Source organism: Podarcis liolepis (genome assembly GCF_965112155.1).
Source record: "Podarcis liolepis genome assembly, chromosome: 17".
Taxonomy (NCBI): Eukaryota; Metazoa; Chordata; class Lepidosauria; order Squamata; family Lacertidae; genus Podarcis; species Podarcis liolepis.
In genome coordinates this window covers 39,515,602-39,525,329 of record NC_139571.1, presented here as the reverse complement: position 1 = coordinate 39,525,329, position 9,728 = coordinate 39,515,602, and the positions used below count along the sequence as shown (strand labels likewise).

At 44.3% G+C, this 9,728-nt stretch overlaps 1 protein-coding gene across 4 annotated transcripts in view; it reads left to right on the top strand.

Moving 5' to 3' along the window:
* Positions 1 to 376: 376 nt before the first annotated feature.
* The window catches only part of PCGF3 (polycomb group ring finger 3), a gene marked incomplete at its 5' end in the record, with an annotated part of 56,007 nt that continues 46,655 nt past the window's right edge, over positions 377 to 9,728 (top strand). For all 4 annotated transcript variants that reach the window (XM_083481983.1, XM_083481984.1, XM_083481986.1 and 1 more), the window contains one exon: positions 377 to 692. The remainder of the gene's footprint in view (positions 693 to 9,728) is intronic.

Below are 9,728 nucleotides of genomic sequence, written 5' to 3'. Positions count from 1 at the left end.
CCAGAAGCAGCAGCCCGTCGCCATGGGAACGGAAGGTGTGCGTGCGTGCGCGCGCACACACACACACGCGCGTGGGGAGGGGGGGCGGCGTGTGCGTTAAAGGTCCTCGCGCCCTCCGACGCTCCCCCCTCCCCTCTCACGTGGGCGTCGCCAGCCCCTGCCAGGCCCCGCCCCTCCCCCCCCCCCTGCCGAAGGTTCCCTTTGCCCAGGTTCTGAGGGACTTGGCCGCCGACCGGCACCAGCCGCTGCTGCTGCTGCTGGTGCTGGTGGCGAGGCGGCGCGCGCTGGGTCCGTCCCGAGCGCGCATGCTCCGGGGCTCGCGGCGCCCCCGCTCGGGCGCGCTCGGCTCCGCTCGGCTATTTCCGCCTCTTTGTTGTACTAACTCCCGACCGGAATAATTCCCCCCCACCCCCATTCTAACCTTCTCCGGGTTCTGTTTTTATATATATATATATATAGATATAGATACACATATACACACGTCTGTCTCCATATCTGCATATATATATATATATATATTAAAAATAAATAAAAAATAAATATCCCCCACCGGCGAGTGTGTCTGAGGGGAGCGGGCTCCCTCCCCCACCACCCCACCCGCGTGGCCGGCGCCGTCCTCGTTGCTGCTGCTGCTGCTGCTGCCGCCGCTGCTTCCTCCTCCTCCTCCTCTTCCTCCTTCTCCCCCCAGCCAGGTCAGTGTCTTCTCCCCCTTCTCGCCTCCTTCCCCTGCCCGGAGTTACGGCGGAGGCCCCCGCCGAGGGCTGACTCCCTCCCTCACGCCTGTGGGCCAGAGGTGTTTTGGGGGGCGGCCGTGAGGGGAGACCACCCCCCGCGCCCTCACCCCCCAAAACACGCCTCGCGTGCCGGGGCCGCCGCCCCCTGCTTCCCTCGACGGGAAGGGGGTTGTTATTGGGGAGGGGGGCAGGTGGGGAGGGGGGCAGGTGGATGTGCCAGAGGTGCGGAGGGCCAGAACCTCCTGCTCCCTCCTGGCCACACACCTCTGGGGTTTTGTGGGTTTGGGGGTTTTTTTTTGGGGGGGTGACTATGTCAAGGAAGGTGTTGGTTTAAGAAAAGGGAAAAGGAGAGGGAATTGGGGAGGTGGGTTTGAAGGGTATGCGCGTCCTCAACTTTCTGCGACTGCAGCAAATGCCCTCCAGGGAAAGGGTGGTGGTGGTGGTGGTCTTCCTGATCCAGAGTTGGACACTTTCTCCTTCTACCCCACTCCTGGTAATTATAGCCCTCCTCCCCACAAATCATAAGCTGGTTTTGATAATAATAATAAGTCTTCTTCCCCATGGCGATTTGCCTCCCCACCCACCTCTCTAGAAGTGGAAGGGGTCCTTAGATCGTTCAGAAATGTGTAACTCCCCTTACACACACACACACTCACTCTCTTTTAAAAGGATTTAAATACCTTGCATTGAAAAGCTACCATTGATTTTATCTGCTTTCTCAACCCACCTCCCCGCCCCCAAGTTGTGCCAAGGAGTAGTCTCTGCTTGTGTGGTGACTAAGGGCTGGTTCACACCGGCGCCTTGCTTGTACTATGGTGGTTCCCATAGCCCAAGTTCAGTTTAAACTGGAAGGCTGCCACATGGGTTTGATGGTGTACAAAAAGAAAAGAAAAAGGGGGAAAGTGTGGTTTGCTGTGTTTTATTGGGGATTTCGCCCTGGCGCAATTTAAGGTTACTGCATAGTTGCGAGTCTCTCAAGTTGATCTGCAGAAGTCTGGGCTTGGTATCAGCAAGTAACTAACTTAAAGCTTGCCCACATCGGAGCAGCCTGGGCTCTCAAGGTGTTTATGGCCTCAGGTGTCTATATGAGTATATTTGTTGTAATGAAGTATTGTTTTTGTTTGTTTCTGAATTCTCCACTCCACTATTTGATACTTCTCAGAGTTCTTCTTGATTTTGCCGTTAAGGAAGTTCATGTCCAGCAATTTAGCCAAATGTTCTCACATAGTAAATAGTTTTAAGACCTCCTTTGATGGAAGCAATAGGAGAGGTGATCAAATCCGTAGTTGAGATGAACTATCTATAGTGCTATTGATAACTAAAGAATTTTGTTTCGGAAATTATTTTGAGTGGCTCTGCTATTCTGGGATGGGTGCACTGTCAAAAAAAGTAGGAGATAATGTGTTAGTAAATGTGATGCAAACATGATTTACCTCAGGCTAGTGTATTGTGAACTTGAGATCTGTACTTCTAGTGTTGGGGTGTAATTGAAGAAACACTTTTGTGGCTTGAAGTTCATTTTAACTTGGATTTGTTAAAATCACTTTATCATGTTGGAATTTCAGTTTTGTAAATGCTGTGGGAATGTGATTAGGATTTGGTGATAAATAGATACATCTTCATAACTAATTACAAGTGGGCTCTAGATTTTCATATGCTCCACATAAATTGCCCTAAATCTTCCTGCAAGAATTGGTATTTCTAGTTTAAAATGCTTGCTATATTATTTAATAAATGCAATGGTGTGTGTGAAAATGTGTGCTTTAAAGGTAAAGCTACACTTTTAAATCTAGACTCCAAATGTATTTTTATACCCTTTTTCTAGCAGTGTTTAACTTTATATGTCTGCTTATCCTTGAAGTTATCCATATATATATTTCTCCTTGTTATCTGATTATATTTTCATAGTATCTTTCTATGCATTCCTACGGTCCTGGGACAGTGTCTCAGAGGCTGAAGGATGGAATAGCTCTACCTGATGTCAGGTGGGGAGAGCAGATGTCTGAGCCTCCTCTCTGATGCCCTGGCCCAACTGATGAGAGCTCTGACATGGAAAGGACCAAATAGGGGGGATTCTGGGAAGTTGCTGATATCCAAAAGATCCTAAGTCATCCTGGTCTCCTACTAAACCCCCAAACCCAGGGGAAAGCTAGATATGTTTCTGAGTGTGTCTGAACCTCTCCCTCTCTTTGAAAACAGTGGGAGGGAAATGAAAAAAGTCACATTTTAAAAAAGCTTGGAAGTGGATGGCATTCACTTCCACTCTGCCAGCAGAGCCTGGGGGGAGGGCATTGGATGATGCCATTACAACATCTTTGGTCCCTGCTCTTTTGCTGAGCTTCAGCCTAAAACTGTAATTCAGGCTTTCTGTTACCCCTGATTCAGAAGCTCTATTTTGCTTCTAACCTGTGATGACCTGTTTCACAAAGGTATTTACCGTGCGGAAGACATTACTGACACTTAAGAAGCTTTTTGCTAGGTCATAGCCAAACTTTACACCTAAGAGAGATCTTATTTAAATATACTGACAGCTGCTTCACATAACAGAAGCTGGTATGTGTTAACTTTTGTACGTATCTGCTTCTTCTCCATAATGTTTGGGAACATTATGTGTGTGATTTTTATCCATGCATACAGTGTAGAACCTGCGCCTCTTTCTGTAATGTCTTGCAAAGTGATCTTAAGGCTGCTAAAATTTATCAAGGGTAGAAATGGAGCTAACATATACTGCAGTGATGCCAGAAGTTGCCTTAGCCAAGAGTTTTCAAGTTTTCTACCATTTCAATGTCAACATGTCTACTAGGGAGCAACTGTTGGTTTGCAAAAGATTCTGGGGCGTGTCTGGTGTTAACAATCTGTTCTTCAAGAGCATTTGTTAGGGCTGTTGGGCTTCATCATAGTTCTCTGCAAAGAGAGAATACTTCTTAGCAGAGGGTTCTGTGTCTGCACGTTAGAGGGGAAGATTGGCAGTAGTGGGCAAGTTATTTATTTTAAGCAAACTGACCTGTCATTGCTGATCTTCTGATTGAAGAATCTCTGATAAGCCTATGAAACCATTGATTTAATCTATATACGTAGTACTAATAGCCTATTTGCTCTTGCTTTGTGATAGAAAAGATCAAAGTTCACTTTTGACCAATTTTACCCCAAATAGCCAAATCTTAGTGTGAAAATACTTTCAACTTAGCATTGCAAGTCTTTATGCTAACTTCATTTCCAGGTACCATTTATGTGCTGGCGCCTGCATTATACACCTTTAGGTGCCAGTCAAAAACGTTCCTCTTCTGCCAGGCCTTGGGCTGATAAACATCCAATACACTTTTAAATGTGTTGTGGGAAGGAGGATTATTGGTTTATTTTTGTTCTTGTTCTTATTATATATTTTTTATATTGTATTTTTTATGTTGTGAGCTGCCCTGAGATTTACGGATGAAGAGAGGTATGCACATTTAATAAACAAACAAATAGTTGTTTGAAATAGAGCTGTTTGATATTAGCCATGGTAATCGGGCTTTGGAGTGGCAAGTGGCTCAGATAGATTTAATACAAAGAACTTCGTGTCTTCAACTAGTGAAATTAAAAGTGCAAGTCTCTAAACGTGCACACCCATACATCGCATGCTTGAAAATGTGATTGTCATGCTGGTTTTGGTTACATTCAAGCACTTCAGTTCTGTGCAGCTGTGATTGGTGCAGAAAGTGACTTGGACCGATGCAGCCTTAGTGACATCCATCCTAGGTGAGGGAAGTAGGGCAGGTCTGTCTTGTAACATGGCCTGTCAGCTGAACTCCCATTACAGCCAGTTACTATCATATTTCAGGCACTCAGGCTTATTCAGCTATAGCTGGCTCTGTGGTAGCCCCAAAGGCAGACAGGGGACTGTACAGGGGACTGTACGAATAAAATCTTCTGAATTTTATATGCAGCCCACCTCTGCTGTGGTCCAGATTCAACCACATTTCACCTGTGAAAGGCATTTGCATGAAGCTGTTGCATGGTGTCTTAAGCATGGGTAGGCAAACTAAGGCCCGGGGGCCAGATCCGGCCCAATCGCATTCTAAATCTGACCTGTGGACAGTCCAGGAATCAGCGTGTCTGTACATGAGTAGAATGTGTCCTTTTATTTAAAATGCATCTCTGGGTTATTTGTGGGGCATAGGAATTCGTTCATCTTCCCCCCAAATATAGTCCGGCCCCCCACAAGGTCTGAGGGACAGTGGACAGTGGACCGGCCCCCTGCTGAAAATGTTTGCTGACCCCTGCTCTTAAGGAATGGTTGGTTAGTGCATCTGCCGCAGTGTCTTGGATTGACCGACAGCAGCCAGTGGCCAAACTCCTTGGGTGTAAAGTCTTGCTGGTGCCACCAAATTCTACCTGATATTGAAGCTGCTTGCCAGAGCTCAGTTATTCATAGGACTGGACTGCAAGGCACTCCTTTTCTGTGAAGCAGGTTGGTTCACTTGGAGAATATTGTAACATTAAAATGAAAAGGCTTTTGGCTTGAATAGAAATATTGAAGAATGCCCTGTTGTTGTTTTTTTATAAAAATGATTGAGGGAATAAATTAAGCATATTTATTCACTTTTCTACAGGGATGCGGGTGGCACTGTGGGTAAAACCTCAGCGCCTAGGACTTGCCGATCGCATGGTCGGTGGTTCGAATCCCCGCGGCGGGGTGAGCTCCCGTCGTTCGGTCCCTGCTCCTGCCCACCTAGCAGTTCGAAAGCACCCTTAAGTGCAAGTAGATAAATAGGTACCGCTTTATAGCGGGAAGGTAAACGGCGTTTCCGTGTGCTGCTCTGGTGCCGGCTCGCCAGAGCAGCTTCGTCACGCTGGCCACGTGACCCGGAAGTGTCTGCGGACAGCGCTGGCTCCCGGCCTCTAGAGTGAGATGAGCGCACAACCCTAGAGTCTGTCAAGACTGGCCCATACGGGCAGGGGTACCTTTACCTTTATTCACTTTTCTCCCTCAAATTCTGAGTAAGACAGGTTTTCCAGCTATTACATGTAAAAAGTAAATTTAAAAATGAGCCACTGTTTCCCATGTGCTCACAATACAAATACTTTTGTACATGTATATGAACACCCCATAGCAGAGCACCTCTCCTGGTAGAACATTTCCCTCCATGTCATATAACTTTCCCCATTCCAACAAGTGATCTTAGCACCACTTTCCTCAGCAATTCTCTGTTGATGGAATAATGTAAGCCATCAGCTGTATGAAGTGCTAAAACTTGCTTCTGACTCGCGCCTTCATTCTTCAAATAAACTGAGAGAAAAGTAGAGTATAATTTCTCACTCCCAGAACCAATCCCCAGACAGTTGCAACTTTTTCCTTTCTGATGTCCTTAATCCTGTCATATTTTTTTTAAAAAAAACCTGTCACTGCTTTGACAAGAATGAATGCTCCTCTCTTAGATATGTGGTTGAGCTGCGATATGACCCTTGTGAATGGCCCTTGATTCCAGTGTTTATAAAGTTAAGATCAACCTTCTAACAGCAACACCAGCTTTTAAAAATTCTGTGAGTTTGGAAGATAACAGCGATTACGCTTTGGGAAGTTCTTATCAGAGAGTTTTATTCTTTAAAAAAAAAAGCTTTAAAAAAAAGCTTTAAAAAAAAGCTTGAGAAGCTTTATTCCACTTGAGATTATTTTTAAGGAAGTTTTTGTCCACCTCCAGTTTATTTTAAATGAATTTAATGTTCAGTGGGAATGAAGTGGTGGTGTTAAGTAAGGTGCCACTCACAGATGTGTCATTTGTCACTGTAATTATTTGTCGTTCATGGAAGTAGAACAAATGTTGTCATCTCACCAGGTATAGTCAGAAAGCAGGAGTCACATCAAATGTGAGAAATTTTCTACGTGAGAAACATTTCCAAATATGAAACAACATGCAACTATCATGCATGGACTCCTGTCAGTTCGCTAGCTTGATGGATCAACTTGAAGTACAGAGTGTGTGGCTGTACGTGTAGCATGTGTAGTTTTGCACACAGTAGAGTTTTCCTGTACTTCTGAACTTGTTTGTAGAGAGAGTTACCAAAAAGGTTTGACACTGTTTGATCATAGGTCTATATGCCACAAATGTGTGTAGTGAAATATACCCAGGTTGCATTCTATTTCCAGGATTGAAGTGCTTCTCATGTAGGACTCTTGTCCTGTTTGTAGTGGCCTTGAGCTTTTAGTGCTTTCATGGATTGTCAACCTTTTTGGCAATAGTGTGGCAAGTCAAGATCAAAATGGTACCATTCTGCTACGCACCAAAGTACATATACAGCCTCCCTCCCATGTATGTTGAGATGCTGCTGCCTCTACTGATCTTGGGAGCTGGCAGAAGTGCCGGACTGACTCCGTTTTTATCTTTTTATTAATTTAGATATTAATTAGATATATCTGTGTCACAGCTGGTTGCATGAGATGACTTGCTCCTATCCAAGAGTGCCACAGATCCAAGCTGATCATGCCACTCCACAAGTTGACTACCAATGGGTTAGTCACAATAAAGGACAGGAAACTTCAGCAATAAATTACTAGTATGCTGTATGTTACCTGAACTTTTATAATGATCTTGTGTGTCAGTGACTATAAAGTAGGGATGAGCAGCCAAGGTCATCCAGACTAGTCTCATAGGTGAAAGAGAAGAACCCATTAGTCTTGGCAGTGGACTTTGGTTTAGAGCAGTGTTTTCCCAAACTTAGATCTCCAGCTGTTTCCAGACTACAATTCCCCCTATCCCTGACTACTGGTTTTGCTAGCTAGGATGATGGGAGTTGTAGTTCAAAAAACAGCTAGCGACCCAAGTCAGGGAAACACTTGTTTAGAGAGTTGTTGCCCTCAAGGCGCTTTCTCAGGGTGGTTCTGTATAAACATAAATGCTGAGGGCTATAAAACCTACCAAGAATGAAACTGCTGTACCAGTTAAATGCAATTGAAAGTCTTCTACAGTTATACCATGTTGGAAGACATATCCTTCAAACCAAACACCCCCCGACATTTTGCTGTTCTCAAGAGTCATCAGACAGTTCAAATGCACACAAATCTGCTTCTATCTGTTGCTGTTCCAAAGCTGTGCAATTGTTTCTATTTACGTGTGTCTGATAGTGTGAAATCTGGAGCCACGTACTCCAAATCTGAACGCTTCAGCCCACATTGGGAGCTGTGAATAGAAGGACTCTGAAGTAGAAACTGTTGCCAAGGGTATTGACGAATTAGTAGGATGCAGTTTTTGAGTGCATGGGTTGGTCAATACTGTATGTTCTTGATACTTTCCAGAGGTGGGAGGGATTCATGGGAAGCTGCCCTAAGGGCTTGATTCAAAACCTATGCATTATAACATAGTGCTTGAGGCTGAAATATAGTCTTCTTTATTCCTCTTCTGCCTGAAAATGGTTGCCTTTCCATGTGCCACAGCAAATATTGATGTTGACCACATCTGCACCCCAGTAATCTACTTCCAAGTCGTCAGCTTTTAGGGGAACCCCCCCCCCCCAATTAAGCACTGTTTGATGGAGGCTTACCTGGCAAATCACATTCTAAAATCAAATACCAAAAAATTGACAGTTTTTTCTGTTGCAGCTACTTTTAACACCCATTGCTCAATCCTAGGATCAGAAATATTTAATTCGGGTGAGTAGGTTGCCATATATCCATATGCATGGGTTCATATCAGGTCAATTGGTAAAACCAAACAGAGCATTCTGCTTTACCTACTTATTAATAGCAGTGATATATAATTCAGAACTAATGCAAACTGCTCTTTCATCTTTAGGAAAGTGCATGAGTGTTACTTTTCAGCTCAAAAATATTTTGATCTGCAATAGTTAAAAATTTCGGTTGCCAAGATAAGATTTCTGAATACACTATAGAAACCTACATGTTTTAAGTGCATTGCTCAGTTTCATTCTTCGTAAGTATGAATGCTACTTTTTGAGTAACTTGCTGCTGATCATTTAACATGTGCCATTGTTTTTGGAGAGTTATTCAGGGTTAGGTGGTTTTACCCACATGCAAGTGCCAGATATGTTAATTGATCTCAAACTTCAGGGTTGAAAAAGTGTTATGTGTGCAAACAAAGCTACTGCCGTTCTCCAGAGATGCTACAGGATACAAAAAAAAAAAAGTTCTCAGTGATAGCCATTTGAGTTTGAGATGTCCTAGCAAGCAACAGGTGGTGTTAGTTGTCATAGCCCTATGATAGTGTGAATGCTGAAATGTTGCACTCATTTCCTGTAGAAGTCTGTGATATTTTATCTGCACAATTGGAACAAATTTTAAGAACCATGAAGTTGTATTGAAAAAATCGACCTTCAAGCCGCCTGGCCCCAAAATGAGAACTAGACATTCGTTTTGGCAATTGGCGCCTAGCTTATATATCTGAGTTTATAACACTGCTCTTAGAATACACTTTCCTGGAAAATTGTCTTGCACAAGGCTCATTAAGTGATTAAAATAAATGGCAGCTACACAGGAGAGCTTCCTGGTGGGTTGCGCCCTTGGTGCAAGGCCATTTGCAAGCCTTAGTTTCTTGAAGCCTCATTGAAATCTCTATATCTGCAGGAGAGTAGGGCCTCTCTTTTTTCTGGACAAACTGAATATTTCCTTTTAAAATCAGCTTTAAACCTGTGCTTTGTTTTTATTTCTTCCACCTCTCTCTCTCCCCCCCCCCCGAGCGCAAGGTTGCACACATTGTTCTCCCCCTCCTCATTTAATCTATACAACAACATTGTCAGGTAGGCTAGGCTGAGGGGCAGTGATTGGCCCAAGGTGCATTGTGAGCTTCATGGCCTGTGGGGATTTGAACCCTGGTCTCCCAGGTCCTAGTCTGACACTCTAACCACTGTACCATGCAGGAGTAAGCCTCGTGGAGTTCAGTGGGGCTTATTTCCAAGTAAGTGGATGTAGGATTGCAGCCTTAAGAATGTAAGAAGAGGCCTGCTGTATAAGACGAAAGGGCTATCTAGTCCAGTGTTCTGTTCTCACAGTGGCCAACTAAA